We start from the raw sequence: 19,150 nt of genomic DNA, 5'->3' as shown, positions 1-19,150 counted from the left end.
TCTCCCGTTGAAATACAATTACAACTGAATGTTTTTTTTTTTTTTTTTTTTTTTTTTTACAATTGGCTTTACGTCGCACCGACATAGATAGGTTTTATGGCGACGATGAACAGGAAAGGGCTACGTGTGGAAAGGAAGCGACCGTGGCCTTAAATAAGGTACAGCCCCAGCACTTGGCTGGTGTGAAAATGGGAAACGACGGAAAACCATCTTCAGGGCTGCCGACAGTGCGATTCGAAACCACTGTCTCCCGGGTTCAAGCTCACAGTTGCGCGCCCGTAATCCCACGGCCACTTCGCCCGGTACAATTAAATAGAAGTACGGCATGATTATGCAATTAAAATAATTTAGTATTTAAATACACACTAAGAAACTAACAGACACTACAGAGAGAGTGCCAGACTGATGAATGCGCGCGGCAAGCGGATGAATGATAACTCAGTGGCCACGACCTTGGCAAAAAAATATGTACCCCTACTACCATTCCTCACAGCACATGCAAAGTTTCCACTACTTGCCGTAGTGCTATACAAATTGGTTAGCCACGACGAAGAGCTTTTTGTGCGTATTTCCGTCAATAATTATGTTAATAATTAAAGAAAATAAATGAAGGAATTAGCAGATAAGATAACAAGGTTTGCACAAACAGCTTTTTTAAAGTACTTCCTAGTTTGAGCTGGCTAAAGTGGAATAAAATTGTAATGTTTACTCCACAAAGTGGGGGCTGGGCGACTGTCCCTTCTTGCTCCGCTCCCTAATCGCCGCTACTGTTTGTAGATACGTCAAAGATGCAGAAAAGGAAATCTAATAACTTATTAATTTATTCACGTGTAGATATTCCACTCGATAAAAGAGTTGCATGTATGAAACAAAACTAATACTGTTCGATGAAGTACGTGTGTAGAAGGCATACATCTGTTTGTAGCTTCTGTTTTATTCCGACCAGGTTATCCAGTTTAAAATAATATATGTGTATTCGTCACTGCTGAACACACTAGCCATTGCCGATATGCAGACAGCAAATATTGTGCGGCTGTACCATACACCAGCCTAGAACTATGCGGTCGAAAACGTTTACTAATGCAAGGGGTGCATTAGACCAGTAGCGCTGAGTAACATGCTGCGAGAGACACTCCGGTCCTTATCTTTTCATATTCTGACGTAACCTTCCCGCTGGCAGTAGTTTCCCTGTGGAAATCAGTTGGTAGACATCCCATTCACCATTTGTGCATGCGGGACATTTATAAGTAGAAAGTACGGCGTTCGAGAGCCACCTGGTATAATTCGTTTATTCGTGTCAACCAAACCAGCATTAATGATAAAATACCGAAGGATGGTAAATAATCATGAAAATTCTGTATCACAGAAACGTCATGTACAGAGAATATGATGCCTGAATTATTAGAAGCAGTATTGACATAACAGCACCAAATTACAACTTCTGATAGCCAAGCATGCTCAAAGTTAGAGGAGGAAACTGATGCTTGTTAGTCCGTGATGTCTGATGAAAGACAGATATTTTTATTTCGTTGTTAATGTTCATGTGAGTCGCATTGTTGAAGGCAAATATTAATCATGATCACTTCTCATATTGCAGGTACTCTGCTATTAAGTAGCTCTTTAAAATAGGGTGACCAGATATCCAGAGACAAAAAGCAGGACCTGATCGTAAATATAACCTAGCAGCGAACTTAATCGCTAATTCTTCTCGTTCCTGTTAAACGTTACCAAGCGTAAAAAGCATACAACGAATCGTACATTATTACTCACTACAGCATAATAAAACTTTTTAAATGTAATTTTTAGATGCTATAAAAGGAAGTAATATGTTCCAATAACAAAAATTACGAAATTTTATTAACCTACTAACCTATCATGCTATTACATTTGTTTACATTACAACACACAGTGTTCAGTGTTACATTTTTTAAATTTCGTGTGGCAATATCTAGCCGAGTGCAGCCCTTGTAAGGCAGACCCTCCGATGCGGGTAGGCGGCATCTGCCATATGTAGGTAACTGCGTGTTATTGTGGTGGAGGATAGTGTTACGTGTGGTGTGTGAGTTGCAGGGATGTTGGGGACAGCACAAACACCCAGCCCCCGAGCCACTGGAATTAACCAATGAAGGTCAAAATCCCCGACCCGGCCGGGAATCGAACTCGGGACCCTCTGAACCGAAGGCCAGTACGCTGACCATTCAGCCAATGAGTCGGACAGTGTTACATTAACACGTTGCAGTGTAAATACACTGTGACAGGCTCTCGTACTTTTCACTTGAACGAATTGTCTTCTACAACTTTAAGTTTCCACGCAGTATGTCATAACATTCTACGCAGTTATAATCCAGGTTGCACCTAGTGATTACCATGTGTTTTAAATTTTCAGGCTTTAGCCTGGATTTTTCATCTGTCCAAAGATTGTTCATTAATGAAGATACCCGTTTTGTAGGAGCATTTGTTGCAGGCAAGCATAACACAAATTCTACAATATCACCTATATTCCTGAAGCCAATATTTCTATCTTCAAAATTAGTGAATATTTCCACCCACCTCAAATGAGTTGGTGTACGGGACGAATTCCATTCCTTTACTTTAGTAACTGTGACATATTCCCTGATATTAACAATCTCATCAAAAAGCATTGTATCACATATGTCTTTCCCAGTGTACGTAAGTATAACATCTAATGACCTATGTATATCACTCCATTCGAACACAGACTTAAGATCTGCCCAAGTTAACACACTGAATTCCGAAAAATGAAAAGTCCACTGGTCTAAGTATTCCAAGCAAGTGGAGTAAAATATTTCAACATTTTTTTTGAAATGTGAAACATTAACTAAGCCATCATTTTCAAGGTTCTTTAGTTTAGATTGAACAACTGAGGGTACAAACACACAGTCTAGCCTATTTGAGAGCTTTTTCCTGAGATCCTCAAGTACTTTACAAGCATCCAACATAACAACATGTTGCCCTTCTAATAATTGAATAACACTGTGAAAAATTGCTGCTTGAGTATGCACAAAATTCAACCACACCTCAGACAAGGGATCATCAAAGAACTGTTTGATTACAGTTGGACACCTGCTTTATGATTCAAAATATGATTTCAGGGCCGGATACAACTTCAGTACTCGTTCAATGGAAGGTAACAAGGAAAGCCACCTTGTTCTACTGAAACCAAGTACTTTGGAATACTCATTTTCGACAAAATCACAAAACTCAATCAAGGAGGCCTCACGTACAGTGTAAATGTGAAAATATGGGTAGAGTTTTTGCACTACACTTTGAACACAAACTAGAAGACAGTCCACAGCAGTTTGTATTGCATTGTTGACTATGGGAGCACTGCAACCAACACCAACAATCGATTTCTCAAGAGACTTCTGCACGATGGAATAAACATTTTTAGAACCTTTCCGAGATGAGCCACCGAAGTTAGTGTTGTCTGCACAAAGACCAACCACTTTAGTTTCAAGATGAAAATCATTTAGCGTTTTCAGGACGAATGACGAAATAATGTCAACAGTTTTCCCTACCTGTTCTTCAAAATCTAACAATTTTACCTGTACCCCCTTGTTGTAAATAAAATAGCGAACAAGAATGGGGAAAAGTTTGGTGGATTTATTATTTGAAGTGTCTGTGTAGACCGAGACATAGTTCACATTTACCAAGTCCTTTTTCACTTCAGATATCGCAAATGGACTAATCACATTAGTGACAATAGCTTCACACTTTGTCGTAGCACACGAATATTTTGGTTCGAAACACTTCTGAAGCAGTTTAGACGTGCAGTCTGCCGAGCGAAATATTTGGTTATGTTTAACAGTATGGAATGCAAAACTGCCTTCAGAAGCTCCCAATTTCTGTTCAGCTGACCCCAGTTCAGCTCCTCGAAAGAAAGTAGTGAGAAATGAGCTGGATGCAGCAGCATTGTCAGCGAGTTTGTGCTTCGTAGTATCCAAATGTCGTACAATCTCGCTTTTCCCGCCCTTTGCTATTGAAAACAAAGCTGAACATTTGGTGCAGCGAACGCCACTTTTCAATTTATCTGGTGCTATAATCGGGTAGAGAAACTGCAATTCTTTTTTTTATGTTGTGGGCGAAGAAATGGAGAGTCCCAGGGCGAACTATGCCCTTTTACTCATCTGTTTCCAAGGAATAGCCGATGAGCCGGAAAATCTCAATTAATTGCACTCGCGGGGGTAAAAGCGATCTGTCTTGTAGGTGGGGGCTTACAAGTCAGAGGAGAAAACCCCCTCTTCGCTACAATAATTTGGTGAATATATGCTTAATTAGTGGTGGAGAAGAGGAAGGAGCCTTCTTAACAAACGGCGCTTTTCAGGGTGTAATTTAGAGGTATTTACTGGACGGGTGGTGCTAAAATTTGGAAAAGGCCGAAATTATGTTTTAAGGTGGGTCGTATAAGAGCCAAGGGCCCCGGTACTTGTAATGAGTATTAGGTTTCTTGGTTCTAATGACTCGCTTTCGTAGCGAGATGCCCTGATCGGTGGGCTTGGAGTATTCTAGCCTTGGTCATCTTGGTTAGCTTGTTTATCTGAGTTCTAATAGTCGGAATACGGACTTCAGTGCGTATCTTCCTATTAGATCTCAGAATGGGGGCTCTTGTCATTTTTCTCAGTATCTTATTTTCGAAAATTTCTAATTTTGAAAGTGGAGTCTTGGAAATATAGCCCCAGGCCTCGCACCCGTAGAGCAGTATGGGCCTGATACATGCTGAATAGAGCTTTCTCTTGATGGAATTTGAGATGTATCTATTATATAGCAGAGTTTTCAGATTGGCCACACGTGCCCACGCTCGTTCTATGTTCTATGTTCCCTCGGCATTTAGTACACATTTACCTTTAACTTTCCGCATGATTATCACAGCTAGCTGAAACCACACTACCTGATCATCTGGATAATCACCAGTACCGTTCATTCGTTTAAAACATCAATAATTATATATACCATATTCTGCAAAAGAAATGAAACCATTTATAATGCAAAAATATTTCGCAGAATTTTTGCAGGATATTTTATAAAAAGCAGGATATTTATACGATTTTCGAGCCTCTTCGCGGGCCGCAGGATAGGGTGTTAAAAAAAGGAGTATCCTGCGAAAAGCAGTACATCTGGTCACCCTACTTTAAAAGAGCTATTTGCAGTAAAATAACCTATGACTGACAGAGGTGCAGTGAGCGTGTGTATGTCCATTAGATTAATGAAGAAAATGTTCAAAATGACCACTCTTTTATTAATGCAAGTCTGAGCACAGTAGAGGACAGATATTCTTGATTGCTGTCTTGCTTGCAGGCTTCAGTAATGAGCCGCCGTAAATGATTCACGAAGAAACCGTAGATAGCGTCGACCCGTAAAGTTTCCTTCAAACAAATATGGTCCCATTATGTTGTCACCTATTATTTCGCACCACACGTTGACGCCCCCTTGTGCCAGAAAAGAAGCTACCTTAATCTAGTGAGCATTTACAATGCTCCAGTAATGGAAGTTGCGATGATTAACAGGTCCGTTGTTGTGAAATCTGGATTCGTCACTGAGACGCCTGTTAATAAATCCAGATCAGCTTCAGTTCTCTGCAATATCCATTGCGAAAATTCTATCCGCTTTTGAAAGTCATCTCCTTGAAGTTCCTGGTGTAGTTGTTGGTAGGGGTGGAATTTATGGCGGTGCAATGTGCGCAGTACAGATACATGACTGATGTTCAGTTCATTTCCAATGGCCCCTGAGCTTGTATGTGGCTTGTACGCAATTGGAATTATGAACAGCTTCTTCGTTATTTCCAGACATCACTGGTGCGTACCGAATGTGGAGGTGGAGGGAGGGGTAATGCATGAAATGGTCCCGTTGCACGCAAGTGTCATTCAACACTTCAAAATATATCTAAAGTTGACAGACTTCTTCCACGGAATCGCTCTTCATACAATCGCCTGACGTCCCGTGAATTCTGCCTTGCTTCCCCATAATATAGTAAGTTTACCATATTCACATAATCATCCCGTGAATACATAATGTTTGCTTTTGTGCTAACCGTGCGGTAAATGTATACACTTTGCTGCAAAGATTACAACGGGCTGTTTCATGTGCCCTTAGTATGAAGTCCAAACCGCTGTGTTCTTCGAGTTGAATGTACGCAGTTGCTTGGTTGAATGGGTGATGGTTGAATGGTTGTCAATAAGTGCAGTCCGCTTCATTCATTGTAGCCGTTTTACGTATGAAAGTCGTATGTTATTATTCCTTTCTTATGTAAAGGCAAAAAATTACTTTCGGGACTTTATTTCTTAATTTGTTTACCCTCCAGGGTCTGGTTTTCCCTCAGACTCAGCGAGGGATCCCACTTCACCACCTCATGGGCAGTGTCCTGGAGCGTGACACTTTGGGTCGGGGGGATGAAACTGGGAAGGATAACCAGTACCTCGCCCAGGCGGCCTCACCTGCTGTGCTGACCAGGAGCCTTGTGGGGGATGGGAAGATTGGAAGGGATAGACAAGGAAGAGGGAAGGAAGCAGCCGTCGCCTTTCCGGCATTTTCCTGGAGGAGATCTGGGCAAACCACTGAAAACCACTTCCAGGATGGCTGAGGTGGGAATCGAACCAACCTCTACTCATTTGACCTCTCGAGGCTGAGTGGACCCCGTTCTAGCCCTCGTACCACTTTTCATATTTCGTGGCAGAGCCGGGAATCGAGCCCGGGCCTCCGGGGGTGGAAGCTAATCACACTAACCACTACACCACAGAGGCGGACACTTACGAGACTTAAGGAAGTTAAACCTTAATTAGGAATGCCTTTATGGGTATAATATAAAAATAAAACTGAAGACGTTGTAACAAGATTCGAACTCTCATTCCCTGGACAAGATCACATGCTGGCTGCGATTATAGTAGCATGTAGCCACTCCAGGCGACAAAGAGTGGATCTCATAACTCTATACTATTGGAATAATCTAGGCTATTGCTTCAAAACTGATCTTGTATGTTATATGTTCTGAACTCGAAGTGTAGCTAGGTTTACCTTGCTGCAAACACCACAGTGTGCTAAAGAATCATGTCTCCCTTAAGCCCAGATAGTTGAAACCATTCCCTCCGCGTAGAGTATGTACCGATTACTTGGTTGAAGGAGTTCGGCATAATGTTTCATTTGGTACGATACTCACAATGCATCTGTCCGTAGTCGATACTGACGTGGCGGTATTCATTATGTCTGTCACATCACAAATGCAAGTAATTTGGGACTAATCAAGAAAAAATTCAGGAAACAGGATTGGTGTTCAAATTTTATTGTATTATGAGTACAGCATGACTAAACAGTGATTACATCTGTATGTATACAAATATCTTCATTTTCCAGGTCGGAATGGATTTTTCGGTCTTGGTAGAAAGTTAAACGGTTCTTTTCTAATATCATAGAAATGATCTGTAAAATGATTATTTATGTTGTTGCTAGGAATTTCAAAAAGTCCCAAAAGGACCAGTGCAGGTTTTTCAGAAATGCATATTAAAGGACCATCTCCCTGAAACATAGAACATGTGATTCAATCAATTAATCATATATAACATAATACTTAACCTTCAGAGAAAACACAGTGTAATTTTAGAAAAAAATACTTTTCCTACATTTTAGGGAAAATAAAACTTTGCATTGTCATAAGGATCTGCGACTGCTGTTATTGCTATCAAGGAATATTAAAACCGAGCTCGATAGCTGCAGTCGCTTAAGTGCGGCCAGTATCCAGTAATCGGGAGATCGTGGGTTCGAGCCCCACTGTCGGCAGCCCTGAAGATGGTTTTCCGTGGTTTCCCATTTTCACACCAGGCAAATGCTGGGGCTGTACCTTAATTAAGGCACGGCCGCTTCCTTCCACTTCCTAGGCCTTTCCCATCCCATCGTCGCCATAAGACATATCTGTGTCGGTGCGACGTAAAGCAAATAGCCATTCATTTAAGGAATATTAAAGTTAGCTACGATAATTAATGCTCTGAAAACGTGTATTAGGGGAAACTATTTTTGAAAGTAAGTAGGCTAATAGAAATCGAGAAACAATAAGGATGATCATTATAAAAGGGAACGAAATTTTTGTTGCATTGATAAAAACACTTGTTCTTAACTAATTTGGGTGTGCTAATTTCATATCTGAAGTTAGTTTCTCTCTGTAAGCTACAGTTTGCAATTCGTTTCTAAAAATTGTTAACGTTAATTTTCGAATGTTTCAGCATTTATTTCAACTTACAAATATGGGATATTACCTTAATCACATTCGTAGTGATAATATAAGTCATTTAAACACAAAGACATGCAATGGCGTATAATAATTATACATTCAGTTTTGAAATGCAAAGGAATAAAATAACTTATTTTGAGCTTAAATATGACATAAAACATTATGAAATACAAACATGTAATTTTCTTAACAATAGCATTGATATGTACATACAGATGGAAAATATTAATTAATTAATGCAGCAAAGTGACATAGAGGGCATGCAAACTACAATGAGGCAAAATATTGCGCTTGTAGCTCTTGCGGTTTTTTTTTGGTTTTACGTCGCACCGACACAGATAGGTCTTATGGCGACGATGGGATAGTGAAGGCCTAGGAGTTGGAAGGAAGCGGCCGTGGCCTTAATTAAGGTACAGCCCCAGCATTTGCCTGGTGTGAAAATGGGAAACCACGGAAAACCATCTTCAGGGCTGCCGATAGTGGGATTCGAACCTACTATCTCCCGGATAGCTCTTGCGGTTGCGGGCTAGCTCATGGTAGACCAGTTTGATGCTCCAGCAGTTGTCTGCCATTTTATGCCTGTCGCATCGCCCTTGATAACGGTCTTCCATTGTCTTCAGGTCTTGATGGAAGCATTCCCCCTGCTCATCACTAACATCCCCAAGGTTTTCGGGAAATTGATCAAGATGGCTATTAAGTAGGTGTATATCAATACTCATGTTGCATCCAAGATCGCAAAATGCCTTTAGCATCCTTTGAACCAGAAGTAGGCCTACATAGTTTCATGCCTTCTTGTTACCAAGGAAATTCTTAATAATTGCAATAAGACATCCATGCTGCTCTCTCCTTTTGATCCGTCTTCCTGACGAATTTCTCATCACGTTTAAGGATCGAATGTGAGGACCATTAAAGACACTTGCTTTTATTTTCTCGAATGATAGACTAGGAAAAGCAGAAACAATGTCCTGAAAACATTCATTTTCGGTATTCAGAGCTGTTACTAATTGCTTCATCAAGCCAAGGGGGGGGGGGGGGGGGGAGACTATTCTGTCTCCGCTGATAATGGGTTCCTTCACATTATTTGACATTCCTACTCCGAAAGTTTCAAGTTCGGGCCACTCCTTCTGTGTCCAGTGTTTCTCCCCAGCACGGATATCCCACATGCACAGACAGCAAGGGTAGTTTGTGAAACCATTCTGTTGTCCAATAATGAAAATCTGATTGTATGAAAACTAGAGCATTCAGCGTAAAACCCAAAATCTGCAACAGTAATTAAAACTCAAATCACAATGAAAACTAGGGCATGAATTGGAAAACTGACTTCATATTTGACGATGCTAAAATACATAGAAAAAGTTGAAAAATTTCATGCAAAAGACAAAACATATTTTTGTTCCCCTTGTGATAGTACATATATCACACCCTCGCACTGTATTCATAAGTAGGATATATTATTTTCATTATTCGAGTTATTATTAAAATTATTATTATTATTATTATTATTATTATTATTATTATTATTATTATTATTATTATTATTATTATTATTATTATTATTATTATTATTATTATTTCAGTTGTAAATTTTGTTCTTAATATTTTAAGCTGGAAGGTCTCCATGTAGTCATCTGTTCTGTACAAACGAATGGGAAAGCAGTGTTAATTATAAGTACGAAACTTTGTATGAGTAATGTGGAACAATCCAGTGTCCGTTGATGTTGTTATTGTCTTGGGATCAAGAAGAGGTTCAAGGCGTAGTCTTGATACGACAAGAGGATCTTCCACTCGTGATTGGCTGGTCAGGATGAATCTAGACGTATCATGTGAAAGGAAGGGTGAAGCTGAGGTCTATATAGGCATGTGAGTAAACAGTGGACGAGGACTTCAAACTTTGGCCGAGAAGACTTGACTTGAAACTTTGGTAGGAAGAGGAGATGTAACTTTGGTGGAACGTGGTCTGATAATGTTTGTGGAATGTGAAGTATGCTACTAACCTACAACTGTGGAGTACTTAAGCACTTGATATTGTATCACCTGTGGTGGTTTGGTATTATATATTGGTGAAAGGTACCGTATGCGGCAATGTATCTCAGACTTTCCAGAATTAATGTTTTGGAACGACAAGTGTGTGTTGCACAAGTGATGTATCCTTAAACCAAGTGTTAGAGTCAGTGAACACAGTATTGTAAAGGTACAATATCTGTGTGATATAACAAGCGCCAATAATGATAATATGCAAGTTGTGTTGATACACAGAGAAATTGAATAGTATTCATCCACATAGACTCGTATATGCTTTGTAATGAACTTTCAACGGATTGACTGCAAATGGTAGCCTGGTCCTCACTTTTGGTTTCCTGTTATCCAGAATATTCGTAGTTGGTTATTTTAGATTCAATGGAGTTATTGATGAACCTAGGTGCAGTTCCTACCTAATTAGTCGTTTTTAGAAGGTTAGGTAAGGCCTGAAGCAGAAGCAGATGTACCAATACGCAGCTTTATGTACACCTTGGAAGAGAGAGAATTATCATGCTCTATCAAAATTCCAGGGATCCATCCTGGTGAAGCCTGCCAGACTGAGTGGCTCAGACGGTTGAGGCGCTGGCCTTCTGACCCCAACTTGGCAGGTTCGATCCTGGCTCAGTCCGGTGGTATTTGAATGTGCTCAAATACGTCAGCCTCGTGTCTGTAGATTTTCTGGCACGTAAAAGAACTCCTGCGGGACAAAATGTCGGCACCTCAGCGTCTCCGAAAACAGTAAAAGTAGTTAGCCTGACGTAAAGCAAATAACATTATTATTATTAGTGAACTCTGGCGCTCATACTACAGATATTTCGATTAATTATTTTTATTAATGTATTTTATTTTAGTATATTACTCAGTTATTTATTCATATATTTTGAATTACATTACAATTGACGCCCAAAGTAATGTGTAACCAATGGGATATTGCAGCCAGGTGAAGGATTCGGAAGTATACGGTTACAGCGAAGGGTTCGGGGAAGGAAAGAGGATGAGGAGGGGTGTGGTTACGAATAGGAAGGGATGAGCGAGTGGCGATAGCTGGCCCCCGTGGCCTACGTCATGGGGGTGGTCAGCGCGGTGAAATGTAAAGCCAGGGAGGTGGGCAAACTGATGGGGACGCAGCATGGTTTCATTCAGGAGGACATCAAGAATACATCGTCACGTGTATAGGAAAAAGGCGCCTGGTCTTCTATGGGCACCTAACCTGCATGAAATCCCGGCAGATTCACCAGCAGGATGTTCGCTGTGGCAGCAGAGGAAAGGCATCTTCATCTTTCCTCCTTTTAAATACACCACTCAAACTTATTCGTCTACTGATATCATTGTACGCCATCTCTCCACTGGCAGCTCGGAACATATCACTTAGTCGAACAGCTCGTTTCCTTTCTCCCAAGTCTTACAAGCCCAAACTTTGCAACATTTGTGTAACGCTACTGTTTTGTCGGAAATCACCTACAACAAATCGAGCTGCTTTTCTCTGGATTTTTCCAGTTCTTGAATCAAGTAATCCTGGTGAGGACTCCATACACTGGAACCATGCTCTAGTTGGGGTCTTACCAGAGACCTATATGCCCTCTCCTTTATATCTTTGCTACAACCCCTAAATACCCTCATAACCATGTGCAGAGATCTGTATCCTTTGTTTACAATTCGCTATAAGATTTTTACAATGTATAAAACCTGTAAAAGTTATACCGTAATAATTTTAGTGTAAACAAACATTTTTTTCTCCACTTTTAAACAAATGACATATCTCTTTATTTTGACCGCTGACTTTAGCTTTCCACTTAACCGGTTGAGTTGTAAATGGTACTACTCTAAAAATGTTTGAACTGTTTTATGGTTAAATCTGTTTCATAATTAAAAGTATAGCGTTTTAGTTATTGCTTTAAGAGGAAGTTCAACCATTCAACGTTCGCCTTCGTAAGAACGTAACTGTTAGTGCTACTAGCTGCCGTCATCAGAGGCCCGGTACTGCCAGAGATTTAAGAACAGCAGGAGGGCTAGCATGAGGTTTAAATGACACATATAGTTCACCTGCACTGGGGCTGTCTCTGAAAAGAGTTCTACCACCTCGGAACGAGGACAGGAGTTTTGTCCGGCTTCATGATTAAATATTTATCATGCTGGCCTTCGAATGAATTCGTTCCGGGTTTAATTTGCGGCTGGATCGGGGGTTTTAACATTCCATACTTCTGCTGTTTTCACAGGACCTAAGATTTTGCTCATGATTCTGCTTTCTAGTACCTCAAGTTTATCTAATCCATAGTTTAGTACCAGGCATTCACTTGCATATAAGCATTCCGGTTTCACCACTGTAGTGTAGTGCCTTATTTTAAGATTTGTAGGTAAACACTTTTTGTTATAAAATTATTTGTGATACCATATGCTCTTTCCATCTTGTGTACCCTTTCTTCTACTGCAGATTTGTCTAAACCAGTTTCTTGAATTATTTCGCCCAGATCTTTGAATGTCGTTACTCTTTCTACTGGACCAATATCTGTTGCCAAAAATTTTGGAGCATTCTTGATGTTTGTAATAAATTTAGTTTTTTCTACGGAGATTATCAAACCTGTCTTGTTGGCTATTTCTTCCAAGAGATTGATTTGTGTTGTTGCACTTGTTAGGTTTTCTGACAATATAGCGAAATCGTCTGCAAATGCTAGGCAATTTCTTTCAATGCCTTTGGTTTTTCTCCCCAAAGTTACTGGCAAAATGTTATGCTCTTTAAGCTTTACGTTCCAAATTCTTACAATTTTCTCTAGAACACAGTTGAATAGAAGGGGTGACAGACCGTCACCTTGCCGTACCCTTGTATTTATCTTAATAGGTTTGGATATCTCGTCCATAAACGTCACCTTTGAAATTGTGTCAATAAGGGTTTCACGTATTAGGTTTGCCAATTTAGTTTTCACTCCAAATTCACGAATTGTTTTATCTATGGTTTCTCTATCAACCGAGTCAAAGGCCCTTTTAAAATCTACAAAAGTCACAACAATGTCTTTTGAATTCAATATCCTATGGCGAATTATGGATTTTAAGTTAAATATTTGTTCCGAACAAGATCTACCTTTTCGAAATCCAGCTTGATACTAACCCAGTTGCTTGTCAAGTGATGTTTTTACTCTATTCAATAATATTTTTGAGAATACCTTGTATGCAATTTGCAGAAGAGAGATGCCTCTGTAGTTATCAACCTTTTGTTTGTCCCCTTTTTTATGCAATGGGTGTATTAGAGCCACTTTCCATTCTTGTGGAATCCTCTGTGTTCTCCAAATATTTTAAAAGATTAACTGCAGCTCATCAATGATTTTTGACTGAGACCATTTCAAAAGTTCAGCTGTTATAGAGTCTTCTCCACTAGCTTTATTATTTTTCAGATTGTTAATTACTTCCTTAATTTCTTCAGCAGTGGGTGATATATCTTCTTCCAGATTTTCAGTTGTTTGAAATAATTCCAACTTATGGTCGGGTTTAGGGCAGTTTAAAAGTTGATCAAAGTGCTTCGCAAGTATTTCACAATTCTCAGGATTGCTTAGGCCAAGTCTACCATTTTCATCTTTGAAGCATAAACTAGGTGGTTGATACCCCTTTAACTGACTCTTAAAAGTCTGGTGGAAGTTTCGAGAGTTATGTTTAACAAAACTGTCTTGCAGGTCAATAAGTTGTGATTTTTCGAAAGTTCTTTTAAATCCCCTTATTATTCTAGCAGTATCTTTTCCTTGCTGTTTTAATTGGTCATATTGCTCAGTCTTTTCAGAGAATTTAAACTTTTTCCATTGTTTTATTCTCTCTTGTAATGCATCTTCACATATTTGATTCCACCAAGGTTTCTTTTTGGGTTTGACTAGCCCAAATGTTTTCTGGGATGCATTGGTTATTTCTTTCGATAAATCTTGCCATTTCCCATGATGAGATACTTTTATTTCTTCCTGAAATGTTTCCAATGTTTCCAATGTTTCTTTGGAGTTTGAAGTCTGTCTGTGTTATATTTGTTTACTCTTTCCCTTCTTCTGTGATTTCTGTTGGGCAAGAATTTTAGTTTGATTTTAGACAAGTAGTGATCGGAATCAAATTCTCTGCTTCTTACTACCTTGGCATTAATAATTTCTTTCATGTTTCTTATGGATACAGCTACATGATCCAGTTGAAATTCACCTAGAAATGGATTTGGAGAAATCCATGTTTTAGCTTTCCTTGACAATTTCTTGAAGAAGTTTGACATTAACTTCAGCTGAAAATTTTTACAGATGGTAATTAATCTCATTCAGTTGATGTTTGTTCTTTGGTGTGCGGCATATTCTCCTACTATTGGTCTATATCTCTTCATACTTGGGCATTGAAATCCCTAAGTAATATAACCATATTTGATTTTGGAATTTTAGATAATTCATCATCCAGGAGTGTCCAGAATTCCTCTACTTTATTTGGGTTCTTTTTGTTGTCTTCATTTACTGGTGCACGACAGTTAATAAAAGTATATTTTTTATTTTTGCAGTTCATTGTTAAAAGAGATATCCGTTCTGAGCGGGATTTGAATTCAGTTACATTGTCTAATCATCTTTTATGGACATAAAAGACTGTTCCCAAGAGTGGCATTCCTTTCATAATTTTAATCGCAGGTTTACCTTTAAAGATTCGATAATCTTTTGTTTGTGTTATATTCTCATCCAAAAATCTCGTCTCTTGTACTGCTAAAATTTGAATTTCGTTTCTATCTAGAAGTAGTTCTAATTCCTTCTGTTTACCAACCTTCAACAAATGTTTTACATCCAAAGTGCCTGCAAAAGCTTCTGTTTAAACTTAACTCTGGACGGATTCCAAGGATGGTCCGACTCATCCTTATTGCAGAGGTTGGGACGTCCCAGAATCCTAGGTCCCGATGCATTTCATAACGCAATGGTGGATTTCTTTTCCGAGCTGCCACCTGGGGTAGTGCTTTCTTTCAGCGGCTTTTCCATTCTGCAATTGAAGTTGTATGTTTCTAGGGTAGGAATAACATTCCAAAGTAAGATCAGATTGTTAATCTGAAATGATTGTTTTTTGTGGTTGACTCCAATAGGTTCTTCCGCTCTCTCAGCCATTGAGAAATGAGATTCTCCTTCCGCCGTTGAGACCATTGACCGTTTTTCTCTTGACCTCAGTTGATCCGCGGGTGCTTATTTGGCATTGCCTTATTCACACATGTCCTCTGCATATCTACAGGAACTTCCCCTATCAACCATTGGGACGCGCCGTGTCCGGGTTGAGGTCCCCCACCCCAATGTCTTATGCAGGGTTACATTTAGCCCATACTCAATTCTGAGCCAAACCCCCACACAACCTAACCAGGCACGGATTATTATTATTATTATTATTATTATTATTATTATTATTATTATTATTATTATTATTGATATGCAACCAGCCTCTATTAACACTTATTAGAAGGAATGTGGAAGATTCCGACCTTCTCTGATAATTATTCTTATGTAATAAAATGTGAATAAAATAAAATATTCGCCCCACTTTGTGGTGCCACTTTGTGCTTATTACTGTTATATAATAAAATATGGATGAAATAAAATATTTAATCGCCGCACTTCGTGGTGCCACTTTGTGCTAACCCTCGGGTTTCCACATAAAATATGCCCTGCCGTTGGCCAATCACCATGTAATTAACTGACTGATTACACCTACAATAAACGGAAATTGTAATACTTTAATTGGTGATGGGCGCCAGCTACAAATAAATGTAACAATTATAGAGCGAGACTCTTGAATACCTGTAGGGTATGGGGTAATAAGCTTACTTGACAGCATAACCTATAATAGGTTCTGGGAAAAGGATATTGTCGTTCGGTTCCCACCTAGAATTTGTGATTACGGTACGTGTTATACCATGAAATAAAACAATGAACTGCACTTGATACTAAACAAATTGTATTCTTAAAGTTTGAAATGAAATCGTGAGACTGGCTGCGGTACTCAGATTACAATATAAAACTCTGACATTAAAATTGAATGAAGCTCTAGGTATTCGATTTAAAATTCACTTGGCCGGACATTTGAAATCTTCGTACAGGAAATGTATCTCTCACTGGTTCACATTACAGTACCTTGGACACTTGAAGTATTATTGTGACGTATTTCTTGAAACTGGCTTAAGCTGTACAGTAGTTCTCAGATCAGATTTGTGGACCGGTCCTCTTATCTGTAACTCACCTACACCAAGAACAGATGGCATGGCCTATATATTTAAGCGCACTGCTCAATCAGTTACACACGTATCACACCTCACTGGTAGTCTCCATATCAAAGACTATACCTTCACCTGTCATAGAAATGACATAAGTCTGCTTGACTGAACATATACGGAACACATGTCTGATCACTAAAGACTCCCCATATACATCTGACTCCTCGCCATGGGATACAAGCTGTTTTATAGCCTCTCATTGTCACATAGTTTACCCCTACGTCATGGGTAAATCAGACCATGACCTCATTCAAGCCAAGCTTATAAGTATTGCACCTTGTGTGCCAATAGCCGCAGGCAGGATAAAACTTCCCTGAGAGCACTTCCTGCTTGAAAATGAACGCAAGGACGTTTGGGTAGTAGCATGATTCCACATTAAATGTAACTGTATTGCACCATCTATTGCAAATCCTTCAACTTTCGTTCACATAATAAATTAACCTCTTACATGTAGCAGCAAATTTAGCCGAAGATACATTCCGTTAAGGGGCCTGGGAAGTGTGCAACCCTCATAAATGTCTCTGGAATTTATGAATATATTAGATTAAAAATTTAACCGTTATTTATCATAAACTGACAGATAAGTACACAATGTATCAATGATCTAGTTCAATTTTCTTACTAGCTATTAAGTTACAAATATTAGTCGGATTAAAAAATTCACAGAAATAAGTCTCAAATTCATGTTCCTTTTTCTCAGAAAGTATACACTTTCTCAGCTTTAATTTTTGTTACTTAATTGTGACAGTATTATTTAGCTATGGAGGTAGAATAGTTACTTTAATTGCAACGGATTTTTTTAAGTTTGTGTATTTGTCCATGGTATTTTATAGCAAAAATAGGCCTCACATTTAATAAGAAAAAATAATATTTTCCAAACTACTTAACTTACATTCTCAACTCTACTTCAGTACATAAAGTAGAATGTATGCAGTATGAGAGTTAAGTTTCAGTGTGTTATCTTTAACAGGTTCTGAGAAAAAGGAACATTTGATGATAAAAATATTATACTGAGAAAAATGCATTTAAAGAAAACTCTCCGATTTTACAACTTACATCAGTGCATTACTGGAGAATAATCATAATCATCTGCTTCTAGTGCCTCCTGGGTCTTGATTCTCTTCCTTTTTTCCACTCTATTTTCTGTAGATGCCAGACTGGCAGCTTCTTGGGCATTCGACACACGTTCCTAGTTAACTATTCGGAAAGCAGTTGTGGTGTTGAAACCAGATTTTATGCCCATCCCTTCCAGAAGTTTTAGCCTACCAAATGCTCCTTCATTAAAATTCACCACAGCATCACAGACAACTATTACTACCATGTCATACTCTTCAAACACAGATTTTGGTAGTATTTTCCAAATGCAGTAGTTAAAACTTTCATTCAAGTTCTGAGTGGCTCCATATAAACATCTTATCAACAGTTTGTCATCCGTCAAGTCCCTGTATACTGGTCTGATAGCTTCTATTACTGTATATGGTAGTGAATGTTTGTGTTGGTATGTTGTACCTAATGATAAAGCTTTCTGAAACCCACACCAAAAATCTGCACCTTTGGGGCATAGCACATGCTGCGGGTGGGTGTCAGTTGATGCCTTATGTAAGAATGATGCCCATATTGCATTCTTCATTGCTTTCAAAGAGTGTGTATTACGTCCAATAGCTAGACCATAATACCTCTGTAGCAAATCTATTTCACCATCTGTCACAAAAGTGACAAAAGTAAAACCTAATAACGGTTGCTGTTTGTAAACAAGCATTCCCGCTGAACGAAACTGAGACAAAAGAAAAGCAAAATGCGGACGCAGGACACGTTGCCAACATAACTACGTGTGTAAACAAAAATTTCCAAGGAGTTTCAACACCACACTTTCAGAGAAAAGCAAAGAATGTAAGGAGGGGCGTGGCACTACTGAACTGAATGACGCATGGTCTCTTTAAATATTTTTACAGCATAAATGATGCAGCAATATACTTGATATATATATCATTTTATTCAGGAACAATTTTTTACATTTTCAAACTTCCCAGACCCCTTAATTCTAACACATACAAACATATGGTACACAATATATGAAATGAAATGGAACGAGCGATAAATAATTAATAGAGAAATCAGGCGATAGAACATGGTTTGAACATGCCGTCGGTGCAGTGTGAGTGTTAAGTGCTCTCTGCAATATCCTGCGAAAACAGCAAGAACAACCGCATCTAGGTACGAACTCTGTCGCTGAAAACATCTCTGTAGTGTTCTAGTTGAAATATATCACTAAAACAAGACATTTAAAACAGTTAACCGAAGAATAACTGTCTTTGAAAGTCAACTGAGTGACTTCGAAGCTCGCCTAACAGTAGCAACCACCAGTGCTGGCGACACTACTACCAAGCCATGACAAGAAATACTGAGCCTGGCTGCCGACTTTAAAACCTTCAAGGACCAATTGACCACTGAAATTACTGAACTAAGGACTAAGATATCGACGATGGACGAGACTCTAATCCGCCATGAAGAAATTATTGACGATTTGGCTCAGTATAGCCGTCGTAACTGCCTACTACTGCATGACATTGCCGAGGAACCTGATGAAGACGTGTAAAAGGAAGTTACGGACTTCATCAGGGATAAGCTACAACTGGACATCCCACTAGGAG

The sequence above is a fragment of the Anabrus simplex genome, chromosome 1 (assembly GCF_040414725.1).
Source record: "Anabrus simplex isolate iqAnaSimp1 chromosome 1, ASM4041472v1, whole genome shotgun sequence".
Classification (NCBI taxonomy): Eukaryota; Metazoa; Arthropoda; class Insecta; order Orthoptera; family Tettigoniidae; genus Anabrus; species Anabrus simplex.
The sequence above is the reverse complement of the archived record's forward strand: the minus strand, read 5'-3'. Positions refer to the sequence as shown.